This window comes from Puma concolor, chromosome C2 (assembly GCF_028749965.1).
Source record: "Puma concolor isolate L17-30 chromosome C2, mPumCon1.1.hap2, whole genome shotgun sequence".
In the NCBI taxonomy this organism is placed as follows: Eukaryota; Metazoa; Chordata; class Mammalia; order Carnivora; family Felidae; genus Puma; species Puma concolor.
The window spans coordinates 31,993,083-32,014,428 of NC_141675.1; the positions used below are offsets into that span (position 1 = coordinate 31,993,083).

Consider the following 21,346-nt stretch of genomic DNA (forward strand, 5'->3'; position numbering starts at 1 on the left):
TCATCCATTTTGAATTTATTTTTGTGTATGGTGTAAGAAAGTGGTCCAATTTCATTCTTCTGCATGTTGCTGTCCAGTTTTCCCAGCATTATTTGTTGGAAGAAACTGTCTTTTTTCCCATTGCATTTCCTTTCCAGCTTTGTCGAAGATTGATTGACCATATAGTTGTGGGCTCATTTCTGGATTTCTGTTCTGTTCCATTGATCTATGCATCTGTTTTTGTACCTTTACCATACTGCTTTGGTCACTACAGCTTTTTAATATGACTTAAGGCCAGAATTGTAATGCTTCCAGCTTTGCTTTTTCAATGTTGCATTGGCTATTTGGGATCTTTTGTGGTTCCATACAAATTTTAGGATTGCTAGTTCTAGCTCTATGAAAAACGCTTGGTATTTTGATAGTGATTGAATTACATATATAGATTGCTTTCAGTAGTATAGACATTTTTATAATATTTGTTCTAACAATCAATGAGCATGGAATGTCTTTCTATTTCTTTCTGTCATCTTCAGTTGCTTTCATCAGTGTTTTATGGTTTTCAGAGTACAGATCTTTTACCAGTTTGGTATCTTACGATTTTTAGTGCAGTTATAAATGGGATCGATTCCTGATTTCTGTTTCTGCTGCTTCATTATTGGTGTATAGAAATGCAGCAGATTTTTTGTGCATTAATTTTGTATCCTGGAACTTTTGTGCATTAATTTTGTATAGTGTGTATACTATATGTATATACACACACACACAAACGGTATATCATTTCTAGCAATTTTTTGGTGGAGTCTTTCTGGTTTTCTACAGAAGAGTATCATGTCATCAGCAAATAGTGAAAGCTTGACTTCTTCATTGCCACTTTGGATGCCTTTTATTTATTTCTGTTGTCTGATTGCTGAAGCTAGGACTTCTAGTACTATATTAAATAACAGTGGTAAGAGTGGACATCTGTGTCTTGTTCTTGACCATAGAGGAAAAGCTCAGTTTTTCCCAGCTGAGGATATTGGCTGTGGATTTTTTGTATATGGCCTTTATGATGTTGAGGTATGCTCCCTCTATCCCTACTTTGTTGAGGGTTTTTATCAAGAACGGATGTTGTACTTTGTCAAATGCTTTTTCTGCATCTATTGAGAGGATCATATGGTTTTTACCCTTTCTTTTATTAATGTGTATCACGTTAATTGATTTGCAAATAATGAACCACCCCTGAAACCCAAGAATAAATCCCAGTTGGTCATGGTGAATGATTCTTTTAATGTACTATGGGATTCAATTTGCTAGTATTTTGTTGAGAATTTTTGCATCCATGTTCATCAGGGATATTGTTCAGTAGTTCTCTTTTTTAGTGAGGTCTTTGGTTTTGGAATGCTGGCATTAGAGAATGAGTTTGAAAGTTTCCCTTCCATTTCTATTTTTTGGAATAGTTTGAGAAGAATAGATATTAACTTATTTAAATTTTTTGTGGAATTTGCCTATGGGACCATCTGGCCCTGGACTTTTTTGTGTTGGGAGATTTTTTATTTCTGATTCAATTTCTTTGCTGATTATTGGTTTGCTCAAGTTTTCTATTTCTTACTGTTTCAATTTTGGTAGTTTATATGTTTCTAAGAATGTATCCATTTCTTTCAGATTGCCCAATTTGTTGGCATATAATTTTTCGTAATATTTTCTTATAATTGTTTGTATTTCTGTGGTGTTGGTTGTGATTTTTTTCTCTCTCATTGGTAATTTTATTAATTTGGGTCCTTTTTCTTTTCTTTTTGATAAGTCTGCCTAGGGGTTTATTAATTTTTTCAAAAAAACCCAGCTCCTTGATGGTTTCATTGATCTGTTTTACTGGGATTTTTTGTTTCTATATTAGTTATTTCTGCTCTAATTTCTTTTATTTCACTACTTCTGCTGGCTTCATTTGTTTTTTTTTCCAGCTCCTTTAGGTGTAAGGTTAGGTTGCATATTTGAGATTTTTCTTGCTTCTTGAGATAGGCCTGTGTTGCTATATACTTCCTCTTATGACTACTTTTGCTGCATCCCAAAGGTTTTGGACCATCGTGTTTTCATTTTCATTTGTTTACATGTTTTTTTTTTAATTTCTTCTTTGATTTCCTGATTGACCCATCCATTGTGTAGTAGCATGTTATTTAACCTTCGTGTATTTGTGGTCTTTCCAAAATTTTTTCCTTTATTTTTTTTTTATGGTTGACTTCTAGTTTCATAGTGCTGTGGTCAGAAAAGGTACATGGTATGATTTCAGTCTTTTTGTATTTGTTGAGGCCTGATTTGTGACCTAATGTGTGATCTGTTCTAGAGAATGTTCCATGTGCAGTTGAAAAGAATGTGTATTCTGCTGTTTTAGGATTTGAATGTTCTGAATATATCTGTTAAATCCATTGGTCCAGTGTGTCATTCAAAGCCATTGTTTCCTTGTTTATTTTCTGTTTAGATGAGCTGTCAGTTGATGTTAGTGGGGTGTTAAAGTCCCCTACTATTCTTATGTTGTTCTAAGTTCTTTTATGTTTTTTAGTAATTGTTTTATGTATTTGAGTGCTCCCATGTTGAGTGAACAAGTACTTACAGTTGTTATATCTTCTTGTTGGGGCGTCCCTTTATGATTATATAATGCCCTTCTTTGCCTCTTTTTACATCTTTGTTGTAACGTCTAATTTGTCTGATATAAATGTTGCTACTCCAGCTTTCATTTGCATGGTAAATGTTTCTCCATGCCCTCACTTTCAATCTATAGGTGTCTTTAGGTCTAACATGAGTCTTTTGTAGGCAGTGTATTATACATGGATCTTGTTTTTTTTATCCATTCTGTTACCTATGTCTTGTGATTGGAGCATTTGGTCCATTAACAGTCAAAGTAATTATTGATAGATATGCATTTGTTGCCATTTTATTACTTGTTTTGTCATTTTTCCTGGAGATTTTCTGGGATCTTTTCTTATCTTTGTCACCTTTGATCTTCTTTTAAGTCAGAGTCCCCTTTAATATTTCTTACAGGGCTGGTTTAGTGGTCACAAACTCCTTTAGTGTGTGTCTAAACTCTTTATTTCTCCTTCAGTTCTGAATGGTAGCCTTACTGGATAGAGTATTCTTGGCTGCGGATTTTTCCCGTTTACCACTCTGAATATATCATGCTACTCCCTTCTGACTTGCTAAGTTTTTGATGAGAAACCTCCAGCTAGTCTTATGGATTTTCCCTTGTAAGTTAAGGACTTCTTATGTCTAAGTGCTTTTAAGATTTTTTTCTTTATCTCTGTATTTTGCAAATTTAATTACATTATGTCTTCGTGTTGGCCTGATTTTGATGGAAGTTCTCTGTGCCTCATGGATCTGGATGTCTGTTTCCTTCTCCAGCTTGGGGAAATTTTCTGCTATTATTTCTTGAAATAAATTTTCTGCCCCCTTTTCTCTCTCTTCTTCTAAAACTCCTATAATACAAAAGTTATTAAAACAAAAGTTTGATGGAGTCACTGAGTTCCCTAAGTCTATTCTTGTGTTGCATAATTCTTTTTCTCTTTTATTCAGCTTCATTATTTTCCATTAGTTTGTCTGCTAGGTCACTAATTCATTCCTCTGCATCTTCTAGCCTGCTGCTCATTGCATCAAGCGTGTTTCCAATCTTATTTATTGCATTCTTCATCTCTAATTATTTCTTAACTCTTTTATCTGTGTGGTAAGGATCTCACTGATGTCTTGTATTCTTTTCTCAAGCCCTTATTATTGTTGCTTTAAATTCTTCATCAGTCATGTTACTTATATCTGTTTTGCTTAGATCTGTGGCCATGGCCTTATCTTGTTCTTTCATTTGGAGTAAATTCCTCCATCTTGGCATTTTGTCTAAGTCTCTGCCTTCTTCTGTGTGTTAGAAAAACCATGTATGTCTCCTGCTTCTGAAAGTAATGGCCTTATGAAGAAGAGGTCACTTAGTGCCTAGTAGATACTTCAGGGAGTATCTCCAGTGTGTGCTGCATTACTCTGCTATTGTGTGTTGTGTGTCTACTATTGGCTGCTCTGTCCTTCAGGCCAGTTACCTGCAGAGGCTCTCCTTGCCTACTGTGGGCAGTGTTTGGTGCCTGGCATGAATGTGGCAAGTTTTAACTAGGTTGCTGTGGTCTGCTTTTGCAACGAGGCCTGACACCCAACTCTATCAGAACTGAGGCTCCACAGAACTCTCTGGTTGGGAGACATGGTGTGGGCAGGGGTTTGTACTGGTCTTTTGGAGGAGGGACCCACTGCATTGGGACTGAAGCAGCTTGACTGAGAAAGGCAGTCCTACCAGTCAGAGCACAGGGGAGTGGAGCTTGGTGTAATCAACTTAGGACGCCAGTGTCAGCTCTGTGCTTCTTCCCACAGGTGGCTCTATGTTTATGCTGAGGGGAAGGGGAGGAAAATAGTGCCAGCTAGCTCCTTTGTTCCTGAAGAGGCATCTCCATGAACACTGCCTGTCAGGTTCGCACTCTAAGAAGAGCAAATAATCTCCCCACTGTGTGCTCCAGGTGTTCTTCAAATTGCTGTTTCAATACTCTTTACCTTCAGGTTGTTTGCCTGCCTTCTCTCCAGGAGCAGCACAGTCTCTGTTGGCCTCTATCCCAAGCCCTTTGGCCTCTAAAACTCCAGGCTTTAAGTCCTGCTGGTTGCAAGGACTCACAGAATTCAGCCCTCTCGTTTTCCAAGCCAATGGCTTTGGGGAAACCTTCCCCTTATACATCACCCTGTATGCTCTTCTCTCTCTCATCCTTCTCTGCAACCATGGCTCCCTCCCTTCTGCAGCACCTAAAGTCTGTTTCTCCCGTAAAGCAGGTGTGGCCTACCTTCTTCAGTGTGGCCTCTCCTCTCCTTTTAGTTATGGACTTTGTTCTGTCAGTCTTCAGGTTGGCTTCTGGGGCATTTAGGATGATTTGGCAGTTGTGTTCATGTGATGAGATGAGCCTAGGGTCTTCTGACTCTGCCGCCATCTTCCTATCTTACTCCAATTTCTCTTAAAAATAGTAGGAAATTTTAACACCACACTTACATCAGTGGATAAATCATCTGCACAGAAAATCAGTAAGCAAACAAGTGAGCTTAAACAACACATTAAACCAGATGGACTTAACAGATATATATATAGAATATTCCATCAAAAAAACAGAAGAATATACATTATTTTTCAAGTGCACATGGAACTTTCTTCAGGACAGATTGTGTTAAACCACATAACAAGTGTCAGTAAATTTAAGAAGACTGAAATCATATCAAGCATTTTTTCCAACCACAATGGTACGAAAGTAGAAATCAATTACAAGAAAAAATTACAAGACCCATCTATATGCTGCCTACAAGAGATTCACTTCAGACCTAAAGACACATTCAGACTAAAAAAAAAAAAAACAAAAAAAAACAAAAAACAAACACAAACACACAAAAAAAACCCACAAAAGCTAAATAACATAATACTAAATAACCAGTGGGTCAGTGAGGAAGTCAAAGAGGCAATCAGAAAATACTTTGAGACAAATAAAAATGGAAACACAACATTCAGAAATCTATAGGACATAGCAAAAGCAGTTCTAAAATGGAAGTTTATGATGCAAGCATGCCCTAAGAAACAAGAAAATTTTCAAATGAACATTCTAATCTTACACCTAAAGAAATTAGAAAAAGAAGAACAAAGACTCAAGTTAGGAGAAAGAAGGAAATAATAAAGATCAGAGTGGAAATAAATAAAATAGAGACCAAAAAATAGAATAAAATCAACAAAATTAAGAGTTTTTACTACATGCAATATAATGAAACTGGACTACTATCTTATACCATATACAGAAATAAACTCAAAGTGGATCAAAACCTTAATATAAGTCCTGAAGCTATAAAATTCCCAAAAGAAAACATAAGCAGTAAACTCTTAGACATAAGTTTTAGAAATACTTGTTTGGATTTGTCTCCTCAAGCAAGGGCAACAAATGCAAAAACACTTGGGGCTGCAGCAAACTAAAAAGCTTTACACTGCAAAGGAAACCATCAACAAAATGAAAAGGCAACTGTACTAAATTGGAGAAAATGTTTGCAAATGATATATCCAATAGAGGGTTAATATTTAAAATATATAAAGAACTCCTATAACTCAACACCAAAACAAACAGTCCTCAACTTAAAAAATGAGCATAGGACTTGAATAGACATTTTTCCATGGCAGATGGCCAGTAGACACATGAAACGATGCTCACCATCCTTAATCAGGAAAATGCAAATCAAAGCCATAATGAAATATCACCTCTTGCCTGGCAGAATAGCTGGTCTTCAAAAAGACCAGAAATAGCAAGTGTTGACCAGGATACGGAGAAAACAGAACTTTGTGCACTATTGGTAAATGTAAATGGTGTAACCCCTATGGAAAACACTATGGAGTTTCCTCAAAAAATTAAAAATAGAAAAATCATACAATTCAGCAATTCCACTTTTGTGTATTTTTCCAAAGAAAATGAAAACTCTTATCCAAAAAGTTATATGCACTCCTATGTTCACTGCAGCATTATATACAATAGCCAACATATGGAATGAACCTAGTGTCCATTAATAGATGAATGAGTAAAGAAGATGTGGTTTGTACACACAATTGAATATTACTCAGCCTTAAAAAGTAATGAAATCTTGCCATTTACAGCAACATGGATGGACCTAGAGGGTGAATGCCAGAGAAAAACAAATACTGTATGATTTCACTTATATGTGGAATCTAAAGCACAAAACAGAAACATACTCATAAAGACAGTGAACAGATTGGTGGTTGCCAGAGGGGAGGTGGTTGGGGAGATTGGCAAAATAGGTGAAGGGGATTAAGAGGTACAAACTTCCAGTTATAAAATAAGCAAGTCACAGGGATGTAAAGTACAGCATAGGGAATATAGTCAGTAATATATTAATCACTTTATATGGTGACAGATGGTTGCTAGATTTATCATGATCATTTATAATGTATATAAATGTTGAATCACTGCTATACACCTGAAACCAATATAATAGTGTATGTCAATTCAATTTTTAAAAAATCAGGCAAGAAATACAAAATAATGGTTTTCAAGATGCTGGATATCTAGCAACAGACGATAGTGATTGCTGAGAGACAGAAAACTGTAAACAAGGTCAGCTTTAGGATTGTCCCAGCTTACTGCCTTGAAAGAGTTTTCAGGGCACAGTGTGGGAATGGGGACTCCAGGCAGAGTCCATGGGTTTAGGAGACAGACTCCCTGGTTTTAGGAGACAGAGGTGAGAGCTAGGAGGACCAGGGTGGTGAGAATACATCTTTAGAAATACTCCATGAGTATTCATCAGAGTACTGGTCAGCAGATGTATGTGTGGAAAGTAACCAAAGCTAAAGAAAGAGCTATTCAGGGGCGCCTGGGTGGCTCAGTTGGTTGAGCGGCCGACTTCAGCTCAGGTCATGATCTCGCGGTCCGTGAATTCGAGCCCCACGTTGGGCTCTGTGCTGACAGCTCAGAGCCTGGAGCCTGTTTCAGATTCTGTGTCTCCCTCTCTCTGACCCTCCCCCATTCATGCTCTGTCTCTCTCTGTCTCAAAAATAAATAAACGTTAAAAAAAAATTTTTTTTAAAAGCAGCTATTCACAATTAGAGGGAGCAGTACCATACCTTTGGGTCACACACACAGCCAGGAATAGTATTTGTCCCTACCAGCCAGACTGGAAAACCTCATAATACACAGGACTGGGTAGAATAGTCATGGGAGTCTTGCTCCAGTAATGGAGAATAATTAGCCCTAAATTAAGCATTGCTAGGTCCTGCCCAACCAGTTTAGAAAGTAAGATCCACAAGAATGAAAGGATTTCAGAGTAACTTAACAGCATCCAAGAGCATAACTTGAGGGGGTGCCTGGGTGGCTCAGTCGGTTGAGCGACCTACTTCGGCTCAGGTCATGATCTCACGGTCCGTGATTTCGAGCCCCGCGTCAGGCTCTGTGCTGACAGCTCAGAGCCTGGAACCTGCTTTGGATTCTGTGTCTCCCTCTCTCTCTGCCTCTCCCCCACTCATGCTCTGTCTCTCTCTGTCTCAGAAATAAATAAACATTTAAAAAAATTTAAAAAAAAGAGCATAACTTGAAAATATTTATAAAAATATGTAAACATCTATCATCCAAAAAGGTAAAATTCATAATGGCTGATGTCATCAGCCATGCAAAAAAGCAGAAAAATACAATAGATAATAAGGGGAAAAAAATCATTTGAAACTGACCCAGAACTGACACAGATGTTAGAATCAGATAAGTACATTAAAACAGCTGTCATAACTGAATTCACTATATCCAGAAAGTTAGACATGGAAGATTTATATTTTAAGAGGCCCAAGTTGAACTTGCAGAGATGAAAACTAAGATGTCTGGGGTGCAGAATACACCAGATTGGTTTAATAGCAGATTAAGCATTGCAAATGATATGATTAGTAAATTTGACACAACCACTGAAAATAACAGTTACAGCTAAAAAGCAAAAACTTTAAAATTTTTTTTTTTCAACGTTTATTTATTTTGGGGACAGAGAGAGACAGAGCATGAACGGGGGAGGGGCAGAGAGAGAGGGAGACACAGAATCGGAAACAGGCTCCAGGCTCTGAGCCATCAGCCCAGAGCCCGACGTGGGGCTCGAACTCACGGACCGCGAGATCGTGACCTGGCTGAAGTCGGATGCTTAACCGACTGCGCCACCCAGGCGCCCCAAAAGCAAAAACTTTTAAATAAAATGTGTTATAAAGAGTAGTCAGTAAACTCAAAAGGAAGAAAAAGGGGAACAAAGAATGAATGGGACAAGAAACAAGATGATAAACTTAAACCTAACCATATCAATATCAATAACACATTAAATATTAGTGATGTGAATACTCTCAAAAAGCAAAGATTAGACAAAAAGCAAGACCCAAATATATGTTGCTTGAAATAAATGTACTTTAATTATAAACACAAATGGATTAAAAGTAAAAGGAGAAAAAGATATGGCATGCTAACACTAATCAAAAGGAAGCTCTTACAAATAAATGGAAAGACATACTGTGTTCATGGATTGCAAGATTTAATATTGTTAAATGCTCATTCTACTGAGAGCAGTCTATCCAGATCAGTTCAAGCTCTCTCAAAATTCCATATGTCCCCTTCCGCCACCCTCTGGCAACCACCATTCTGTTCTCTGCTTCTATGAGTCTATTTTAGATACCTCATATAAGTAGAATCATAAAGATGTTCAGTGATACAGTTTTAGTTATGCAAGACAAATTAGGTTCTAGATATCTGTACAACATAATACATATAGTTAACAGTACTGTATTGTGCAATTTAAATTGTTAAAAGGATAGATGTTAAGTATTCTTACCAAAACAAACAGACAAAAGAGAAAAAAACAACAGAAACTTTTGGAGGTGATGAATATGTTACTACATTACCTTAATTGTGGTGATGGTTTCCTATGATGGTTACATATGTCCAAACTCATCAAATTGTATATATTAAATATGTACAATTTTTTTGTATATCAGTTATTCCCCAGTAAAGTTTAAAAATACCAATGGCATTTTTTGCAGAAATATAAAAAACAATTCTAAAATTTGTATGAAATTTCAAAGGACCTGGAATAGCCTAAACAATCCTGAGAAAGGAGAACAAAGCTGGAAGCTTCACACTTCCAAATTTCAAAACATATTACAAAGCTATAATTCTTGCATATACAGTCAAATGATCTTCAGCATAGGTGCCAAGACTACAGTGGGGAAGGATGGTCTCTTCAACAAATAGTGTTGGGAAAACTGGATATCCACATGCAAAAGAGAGAAGTTACATTCTTATACCACGTACAAAAATTAACTCAAAATAGATTAAAGACCTAAACGTAAGACCTGAAACTATAAATCTCCTAGAAGAAAATATAGGGGGAAAACTTCATGACACTGGATTTGGCAGTGATTTAGTTGATATGACCGAAAAAGCAGAAGCAGCAAAAGCAAAACCAGACAAATGGGACTACATCAAACTGTAAAATTTCTGCACAGCAAAGGAAAGAATCAGCATAGTAAAAGGCAACCTGTAGAGTGAAAAGAAAAAAAAAAAAACTTGCAAACATATCTGATAAAAGGTTAATATCCAGATATAAAGAACTCCTACAGGACAAGAGGAAGATGGCGGCGTAGGAGGACGCTGGGCTCACCGCGCGTCCTGCTGATCACTTAGATTCCACCTACACCTGCCTAAATAACCCAGAAAACCACCAGAGGATTAGCAGAACGGAGTCGCCGGAGCCAAGCGCAGACGAGAGGCCCACGGAAGAGGGTAGGAAGGGCGGCGAGGCGGTGCGCGCTCCACGGACTGGCGGGAGGGAGCCGGGGCGGAGGGGCGGCTCGCCGGCCAAGCAGAGCCCCCGAGTCTGGCTTGCAAAAAGCGGAGGGGCCTGACGGACTGTGTTCCGACAGCAAGCGCGACTTAGCGTCTGGGAGGTCGTAAGTTAACAGCTCTGCTCAGAAAGCGGGAAGGCTGGAGGACAAAGGGAAGGAGAGCTGCTGAGCCCCCCGGACGGACGACAGAGCTCAGTTTGGTGGGGAACAAAGGCGCTCGCCAGCGCCATCTTCCCCGCCCATCCCCCAGCCAAAATCCCAAAGAGAACCAGTTCCTGCCAGGGAACTTGCTCGCTCCGCGCAAACACCCAACTCTGCGCTTCTGCGGAGCCAAACCTCCGGCAGCGGATCTGACTCCCTCCTGCTGCCACAGGGCCCCTCCTGAAGTGGATCACCTAAGGAGAAGCAAGCTAAGCCTGCCCCTCCTGCCCCTGTGCACCTTGCCTACCCACCCCAGCTAAGACGCCAGATCCCCAGCGTCACAAGCCTGGCAGTGTGCAGGTAGCCCAGACAGACCACCCCACCCCACAGTGAATCCCGCCCCTAGGAGAGGGGAAGAGAAGGCACGCACCAGTCTGACTGTGGCCCCAGCGGTGGGCTGGGAGCAGACATCAGGTCTGACTGCGGCTCCGCCCACCAACCCCAGTTATACACCACAGCACAGGGGAAGTGCCCTGCAGGTCCTCACCACGCCAGGGACTATCCAAAATGACCAAGCGGAAGAATTCCCCTCAGAAGAATCTCCAGGAAATAACAACAGCTAATGAGCTGATCAAAAAGGATTTAAATAATATAACAGAAAGTGAATTTAGAATAATAGTCATAAAATTAATCGCTGGGCTTGAAAACAGTATAGCTGACAGCAGAAAATCTCTTGCTACAGAGATCAAGGGACTAAGGAACAGTCACGAGGAGCTGAAAAACGCTTTAAACGAAATGCATAACAAAATGGAAACCACCACGGCTCGGATTGAAGAGGCAGAGGAGAGAATAGGTGAACTAGAAGATAAAGTTATGGAAAAAGAGGAAGCTGAGAAAAAGAGGGATAAAAAAATCCAGGAATATGAGGGGAAAATTAGAGAACTAAGTGATACACTAAAAAGAAATAATATACGCATCATTGGTATCCCAGAGGAGGAAGAGAGAGGGAAAGGTGCTGAAGGGGTACTTGAAGAAATAATAGCTGAGAACTTCCCTGAACTAGGGAAGGAAAAAGGCATTGAAATCCAAGAGGCACAGAGAACTCCCTTCAGACGTAACTTGAATCGATCTTCTGCACGACATATCATAGTGAAACTGGCAAAATACAAGGATAAAGAGAAAATTCTGAAAGCAGCAAGGGGTAAACGTGCCCTCACATATAAAGGGAGACCTATAAGACTCGTGACTGATCTCTCTTTTGAAACTTGGCAGGCCAGAAAGAATTGGCACGAGATTTTCAGTGTGCTAGACAGAAAAAATATGCAGCCGAGAATCCTTTATCCAGCAAGTCTGTCATTTAGAATCGAAGGAGAGATAAAGGTCTTCCCAAACAAACAAAAACTGAAGGAATTTGTCACCACTAAACCAGCCCTACAAGAGATCCTAAGGGGGACCCTGTGAGACAAAGTACCAGAGACATCACTACAAGCATAAAACATACAGACATCACAATGACTCTAAACCCATATCTTTCTATAATAACACTGAATGTAAATGGATTAAATGCGCCAACCAAAAGACATAGGGTATCAGAATGGATAAAAAAACAAGACCCGTCTATTTGCTGTCTACAAGAGACTCATTTTAGACCTGAGGACACCTTTAGATTGAGAGTGAGGGGATGGAGAACTATTTATCATGCTACTGGAAGCCAAAAGAAAGCTGGAGTAGCCATACTTATATCAGACAAACTAGACTTTCAATTAAAGGCTGTAACAAGAGATGAAGAAGGACATTATATAATAGTGACAGGGTCTATCCATCAGGAAGAGCTAACAATTATAAATGTCTATGCGCCGAATACCGGAGCGCCCAAATATATAAAACAATTACTCATAAACACAAGCAACCTTATTGATAAGAATGTGGTAATTGCAGGGGACTTTAACACCCCACTTACAGAAATGGATAGATCATCTAGACACACGATCAATAAAGAAACAAGGGCCCTGAATGAGACATTGGATCAGATGGACTTGACAGATATATTTAGAACTCTGCATCCCAAAGCAACAGAATATACTTTCTTCTCGAGTGCACATGGAACATTCTCCAAGATAGATCATATACTGGGTCACAAAACAGCCCTTCATAAGTTTACAAGAATTGAAATCATACCATGCATACTTTCAGACCACAACGCTATGAAGCTTGAAATCAACCACAGAAAAAAGTCTGGAAAACCTCCAAAAGCATGGAGGTTAAAGAACACCCTACTCACGAATGAGTGGGTCAACCAGGCAATTAGAAAAGAAATTAAAAAATATATGGAAACAAACGAAAATGAAAATACAACAATCCAAACGCTTTGGGACGCAGCAAAGGCAGTCCTGAGAGGAAAATACATTGCAATCCAGGCCTATCTCCAGAAACAAGAAAAATCCCAAATACAAAATCTAACAGCACACCTAAAGGAAATAGAAGCAGAACAGCAAAGGCAGCCTAAACCCAGCAGAAGAAGAGAAATAATAAAGATCAGAGCAGAAATAAACAATATAGAATCTAAAAAAACTGTAGAGCAGATCAATGAAACCAAGAGTAGGTTTTTTGAAAAAATAAACAAAATTGACAAACCTCTAGCCAGGCTTCTCAAAAAGAAAAGGGAGATGACCCAAATAGATAAAATCATGAATGAAAATGGAATGATTACAACCAATCCCTCAGAGATACAAACAATTATCAGGGAATACTATGAAAAATTATATGCCAACAAATTGGACAACCTGGAAGAAATGGACAAATTCCTGAACACCCACACTCTTCCAAAACTCAATCAGGAGGAAATAGAAAGCTTGAACAGACCCATAACCAGCGAAGAAATTGAATCGGTTATCAAAAATCTCCCAACAAATAAGAGTCCAGGACCAGATGGCTTCCCAGGGGAGTTCTACCAGACGTTTAAAGCAGAGATAATACCTATCCTTCTCAAGCTATTCCAAGAAATAGAAAGGGAAGGAAAACTTCCAGACTCATTCTATGAAGCCAGTATTACTTTGATTCCTAAACCAGACAGAGACCCAGTAAAAAAAGAGAACTACAGGCCAATATCCCTGATGAATATGGATGCAAAAATTCTCAATAAGATACTAGCAAATCGAATTCAACGGCATATAAAAAGAATTATTCACCATGATCAAGTGGGATTCATTCCTGGGATGCAGGGCTGGTTCAACATTCGCAAATCAATCAACGTGATACATCACATTAACAAAAAAAAAGAGAAGAACCATATGATCCTGTCAATCGATGCAGAAAAGGCCTTTGACAAAATCCAGCACCCTTTCTTAATAAAAACTCTTGAGAAAGTCGGGATAGAAGGAACATACTTAAAGATCATAAAAGCCATTTATGAAAAGCCCACAGCTAACATCATCCTCAACGGGGAAAAACTGAGAGCTTTTTCCCTGAGATCAGGAACACGACAGGGATGCCCACTCTCACCGCTGTTGTTTAACATAGTGCTGGAAGTTCTAGCATCAGCAATCAGACAACAAAAGGAAATCAAAGGCATCAAAATTGGCAAAGATGAAGTCAAGCTTTCGCTCTTTGCAGATGACATGATATTATACATGGAAAATCCGATAGACTCCACCAAAAGTCTGCTAGAACTGATCCATGAATTCAGCAAAGTTGCAGGATACAAAATCAATGTACAGAAATCAGTTGCATTCTTATACACTAACAATGAAGCAACAGAAAGACAAATAAAGAAACTGATCCCATTCACAATTGCACCAAGAAGCATAAAATACCTAGGAATCAATCTAACCAAAGATGTAAAGGATCTGTATGCTGAAAACTATAGAAAGCTTATGAAGGTAATTGAAGAAGATTTAAAGAAATGGAAAGACATTCCCTGCTCATGGATTGGAAGAATAAATATTGTCAAAATGTCAATACTACCCAAAGCTATCTACACATTCAATGCAATCCCAATCAAAATTGCACCAGCATTCTTCTCGAAACTAGAACAAGCAATCCTAAAATTCATATGGAACCACAAAAGGCCCCGAATAGCCAAAGTAATTTTGAAGAAGAAGACCAAAGCAGGAGGCATCACAATCCCAGACTTTAGCCTCTACTACAAAGCTGTCATCATCAAGACAGCATGGTATTGGCACAAAAACAGACACATAGACCAATGGAATAGAATAGAAACCCCAGAACTAGACCCACAAACGTACGGCCAACTCATCTTTGACAAAGCAGGAAAGAACATCCAATGGAAAAAAGACAGTCTCTTTAACAAATGGTGCTGGGAGAACTGGACAGCAACATGCAGAAGGTTGAAACTAGACCACTTTCTCACACCATTCACAAAAATAAACTCAAAATGGATAAAGGACCTGAATGTGAGACAGGAAACCATCAAAACCTTAGAGGAGAAAGCAGGAAAAGACCTCTGTGACCTCAGCCGTAGCAATCTCTTACTCGACACATCCCCAAAGGCAAGGGAATTAAAAGCAAAAGTGAATTCCTGGGACCTTATGAAGATAAAAAGCTTCTGCACAGCAAAGGAAACAACCAACAAAACTAAAAGGCAACCAACGGAATGGGAAAAGATATTTGCCAATGACATATCGGACAAAGGGCTAGTATCCAAAATCTATAAAGAGCTCACCAAACTCCACACCCGAAAAGCAAATAACCCAGTGAAGAAATGGGCAGAAAACATGAATAGACACTTCTCTAAAGAAGACATCCGGATGGCCAACAGGCACATGAAAAGATGTTCAGCGTCGCTCCTTATCAGGGAAATACAAATCAAAACCACACTCAGATATCACCTCACGCCAGTCAGAGTGGTCAAAATGAACAAATCAGGAGACTATAGATGCTGGAGAGGATGTGGAGAAACGGGAACCCTCTTGCACTGTTGGTGGGAATGCAAATTGGTGCAGCCACTCTGGAAAGCAGTGTGGAGGTTCCTCAGAAAATTAAAAATAGACCTACCCTATGACCCAGCAATAGCACTGCTAGGAATTTATCCAAGGGACACAGGAGTACTGATGCATAGGGGCACTTGTACCCCAATGTTCATAGCAGCACTCTCAACAATAGCCAAATTATGGAAAGAGCCTAAATGTCCATCAACTGATGAATGGATAAAGAAATTGTGGTTTATATACACAATGGAGTACTACGTGGCAATGAGAAAAAATGAAATATGGCCTTTTGTAGCAACGTCGATGGAACTGGAGAGTGTGATGCTAAGTGAAATAAGCCATACAGAGAAAGACAGATACCATATGGTTTCACTCTTATGTGGATCCTGAGAAACTTAAGAGAAACCCATGGGGGAGGGGAACAAAAAAAAAAAAAAAAAAAGAGGTTAGAGTGGGAGAGAGCCAAAGCATAAGAGACTGTTGAGAACTGAGAACAAACTAAGGGTTGATGGGGGGTGGGAGGGAGGAGAGGGTGGGTGATGGGTACTGAGGAGGGCACCTTTTGGGATGAGCACTGGGTGTTGTATGGAAACCAATTTGACAATAAATTTCATATATAAATAAAAAAAAAAAAAAAAAAAGAACTCCTACAACTCAATAGCAGCAACAATAAAAATAACTTGATTTTAAAAGAGCAAGGACTTGAATAGACATTTCTCCAAAGAAGATGAAATGTCTAACAAGCATATGAAGAGACGTTCAATGTCAGTAAATAAGCAGGGGAATGCAAATCAAAACCACGGTGAAATAACCCCTCATACCTGTTAGAATGGATACTATCCTTTTAAAAAAAACTGTTGGTAAGGATGTGGAGAAATTGGAATACTTACACACTGATGGTTAGAATGTAAAATGGTACAGTCTCTATGGAAAATAGTATCGAGGTTCCTCAAAAAATTTAAAATATAACTACTGTGTGGCTCAGCAATACCACTTTTGGGTATATATCCAAAAGAATTGGAAACAATCTCAAAGAGGTCTTTGCATTCCTGTGTTCATTGTGCCTTATTCACAATAGCTAAGAGGTAGAAGCAATCTAAATGTCCATCAGATGATGAACGGACAAAGAAAATGTAGTATATAATGAAGTATTACTCAGCCTTTATTTTTTTTCTTTTTTTCTTTTTTCAATTTACATCCAAGTTAGTTAGCATATAGTACAACAGTGATTTTGGGAGTAGATTGCTTAATGCCCCTTACCCATTTAGCCCATCCCCCCTCCCACAACCCCTCCAGTAACCTTCTGTTTGTTCTCCATATTTAAGAGTCTCATGTTTTGTCCCCCTCCCTGTTTTTATATTATTTTTGCTTCCCTTCCCTTGTGTTCATCTGTTCTATGTCTTAAAGTCCTCATATGAGTGAAGTCATATCATACTTGTCTTTCTCTGACTAATTTCGCTTAGCATAATACCTTCTAGTTCCATCCACGTAGTTGCAAATGGCAAGATTTCATTCTTTTTGATTGCTGTTACTCAGCCTTTAAAATGAAAATAAATTCCATCACATGCAACAACATGGATAAACTTTGAGGGCATTATGCTAAGTGAGATAAGACAGGTACAAAAAGACAGATATGACACTACTCTGCATATTTGAGGTATCTAAAGTAGTCAGACTCCTAGGAAGAATTTCTTGCCAGAGCTTAGGGTGGGGAGGGTGTGTAGGGAGTTGTTTGGTGGGTGTAGAGTTTCATTTATGCACAATTGGAGTGGGAGGGACCTGTCGCACAACAATGGGTAAGTGGTTGACAGTATTGTACTATACAGTCAGAAATTGTTGGGAGGATGAATTTTATGTTATGTTGGGTTTTTTGCCACAAAAAGAAAAGAAAGCCGGGCAGCTGTATTAGTATCAGACAAAGTTTTAAAGTAAATAGTGTTGCTAGGGAAAGATAAAGGGATCAGTTGATTCATCAGGAACGTAACAATTCATGAAGACTAAAACAAGAATGATACAGGGATCAATTCATCAAGAATATAACAATTCATATATTCAAGAATATGACAATTCAGTATAACAACATGGTGAATCTAAATGTTTATGGACCCACCCCACTCACAGCAATGGACAGATCATCTAATCAAAAAATCAGAAAGAAAACAATGGCTTTGAATGACACACTGGACCAGATGGACTTAACATATATATTCAGAACATTTCATCCTAAAGCAGCAGAATATACATTCTTCTCCAGTGCACATGGCATATTCTCCAGAATAGACCACATACTGGGACACAAATCAGCCCTCAGCACATACAAAAAGATCGAGATCATACTGTGCGTATTTTCAGACCACAACGCTATGAAACTCAATAATAATCACAAGAAAAAATTTGGAAAGGTAACAAATACTTGGAGACTGAAGATCATCGTACTAAAGCATGAATGGGCTAACCAAGAAGTTAAAGAGAAAATTAAAAAGTATATGGAAGCCCATAAAAATGATAACACCACAACCCAAAACCTCTGGGACGCAGCAAAGGTGGTCATAAGAAGAAAATGTATAGCAATCCAGGCCTTCCTAAAGAAGGAAGAAAGATCTCAGATCTCACACCTTACATCTTAAAGAGCTGGAAAAAGAACAGCAAATAAAACCCAAAACCAGCAGAAGACAGGAAATAATAAAGATTAGAACAGAAATTAATGCTATCGGAACCAAAAAAACAGTAGAACAGATCAATGAAACCAGAAGCTGGTTCCTTGAAAGAATTAACAAAATTGACAAACCACTAGCCAGTTTGATCAAAAGGAAAAAAGAAAGGACCGAAATAAATAAAACCAAGAATGAAAGATTCAAGAGCTGAAGATGCTGGCATAGAAGGACACTGGGCTCACCTCGTCTTGCTGATCACTTAGATTCCACCTACATCTGCCTAAATAACCCAGAAAGCCGCCAGAAGACCAGCAGAATGGACTCTCCGGAGCCAGGCATAGACAAGAGGCCTATGGAAGAGGGTAGGAAGGGCAGAGAGGTGGTGGTGCATGCTACACAGACTGATGGGAGGGAGCCAGGGCGTTGGAGGGGCAGCCCGCCCAGCAAGGCAGAGCCCCCGAAGTCTGGCTTGCAGAAGCAGAGGGGCCAGACTCCGTGAGTTCTGACAGCCAGCGGGACTTAGCATCTGGAATGTTAAAAGTCAACAGCTCTGCTCTCAGAGAGTGGGGAGGGTGAGAGGACACCAGGAGGGAGTGTTGTTGAGCCCCGGAAGACAGAGCTCAGCTCGGTGGGGGAACAAAGGCGCTGGTAAGTGCCATTTCCCTCTCCCATCCCCCAGATGAAATTACAGAGGGAACCAGTTCCCATCACCAAACTTGGTTGCACTGTGCAAACGCCCAACACTGTGCTTCTGTGGATCCATCCCTCCACTTCCTTCCGGTGCTGCAGGGCCCCTACCACAGGGGACCACCTACAGCAAAGCGAACTAAGCCTGCCCCTCCTGCCCCTGTGCACCTTGCAGATCCACCCTGGCTAATAACTCAGATCCCATCGAAGCTGCACCACAAGCCTGGCAGTGTGCAAGTAGCCCAGACAGGGGCCACACCACTCCACAGTGAGTCCTGCCCCTGGGAGAGGGGAAGATAAAGTACACACCAGTCTGACTGTGGCCCCAGCGGTGGGCTGGGGGCAGACATCAGGTCTGACTGAGGCCCTGCCACTAACACAAGTTACTCCGGACAGCACAGGGGAAGTGCCCTGTGGTTTGGAGCCACTGCAGGGACTACCCAAAATGACGAAATGGAAGAATTCTCCTCAAAAGAAACTCCAGGAAGTAGCAACCGCTAACGAATTGATCAAAAACAATTTAAGCAATATAATGGAACAAGAATTTAGAATAATAGTCATAAAATTAATCACTGGGCTTGAAGAAAGCATAGAGGACAGCAGAGAATCTATTGCTACAGAGATCAAGGGACTAAGAAATAGTCATGAGGAGCTAAAAAATGCTATAAATGAGGTGCAAAATAAAATGGAGTCGACCACAGCTTGGATTGAAGAGGCAGAGGAGAGAATAGGTGAACTAGAAGATAAAATTATGGAAAAAGGGGAAGCTGAGAAAAAGAGAGATAAAAAAAAATCCAGCGGTATGAGGGGAGAATTGGAGAACTAAGTGATGCAATTAAATGGAAAAATATCCATATCATAGGAATTCCAGAAGAAGAAGACAAGAGAGAGAAAGGGGCTGAAGGTGTACTTGAACAAATCATAGCTGAGAACTTCCCTGATCTGGGGAAGGAAAAAGGCATTGAAATCCAAGAGGCACAGAGAACTCCCTTCAGACGTAACTTGAATCGATCTTCTGCATGACATATCATAGTGAAACTGGCAAAATACAAGGATAAAAAGAAAATTCTGAAAGCAGCTAGGGATAAACAGGCTCTAACTTACAAAGGTAGACATATAAGAGTAGTGGCAGACTTATCTATTGAAACTTGGCAGGCCAGAAAGGACTAGCAGGAAATCTTCAATGTGGTGAACAGAAAAAATATGCAGCCGAGAATCCTTTATGCAGCAAGTCTGTTATTCGGAATAGAAGGAGAGATAAAGGTCTTCCCAAACAAAAACTGAAGGAATTCATCACCACTAAACCAGCCCTGCAAGAGATCCTAAGTGGGATTTTGTGAGTGAAATGTTGCAAGGACCACAAAGTACCAGAGACATCACTACAAGCATGAAACCTACAGACATCACAATGACTCTAAACCCATATCTTTCAATAATAATACTGAATGTAAATGGACTAAATGCTCCAACCAAAAGACATAGGGTATCAGAATGGATTTAAAAAAAAAAACCATCTATTTACTGTCTACAAGAGATTCACTTCAGACCTGAGGACACCTTCAGATTGAAAGTGAGGAGATGGAGAACTCTCTATCATGCTACTGGAAGTAAAAAAAAAGCTGGAGTAGCCATACTTATATCAGACCAACTAGACTTTAAATTAAAGGCTGTAACAAGAGATGAAGAAAGGGATTATATAATAATTACAGGGTCTATCCATCAGGAAGAGCTAATAATTATAAATGCCTATGTGCCAAATACGGGAGCCCCCAAATATATAAAACAATCACAAACATAAGCAACCTTATTGATAAGAATGTGGTACTTGCAGGGGACTTTAATACCCCACCTACAACAATGGATAGGTCATCTAGACACAGGATCAATAAAGAAACAAGGGCCCTGAATGATACATTGGATCAGATGGACTTGACATATATATTTAGAACTCTGCATCCCAAAGCAACAGAATATACTTTCTTCTCGAGTGCACATGGAACATTCTCCAAGATAGACCACATACTGGGTCACAAAACAGCCCTTCATAAGTATAAAAGAATTGAAATCATACCATGCACACTTTCAGACCACAATGCTTTGAAACTTGAAATCAACCACAGGAAAAAGTCTGGAAAACTTCCAAAAGCATGGAGGTTAAAGGACACCCTACTAAAGAATGAGTGGGTCAACCAGGCAATTAGAGAAGAAATTTAAAAATCTATGGAAACAAACGAAAATGAAAATACAACAATCCAAACGCTTTGGGACGCAGCGAAGGCAGTCCTGAGAGGAAAATACATTGCAATCCAGGCCTATCTCAAGAAACAAGAAAAATCACAAATACAGAATCTTAACAGCACACCTAAAGGAAATAGAAGCAGAACAGCAAAGACACCCCAAATCCAGCAGAAGAAGAGAAATAATAAAGATCAGAGCAGAAATAAACAATATAGAATCTAAAAAAACTGTAGATCAGATCAATGAAACCAAGAGTTGGTTTTTTTGAAAAAATAAACAAAATTGATAAACCTCTAGCCAGGCTTCTCAAAAAGAAAAGG

General features: G+C 39.4%; 1 protein-coding gene across 4 annotated transcripts in view; it reads left to right on the forward strand.

Annotated features, from left to right (window-relative positions):
- Positions 1–21,346, forward strand: part of PPP2R3A (protein phosphatase 2 regulatory subunit B''alpha) — a 218,689-nt gene that overhangs the window by 107,198 nt on the left and 90,145 nt on the right. The gene's annotated exons all lie outside the window — the stretch shown is intronic.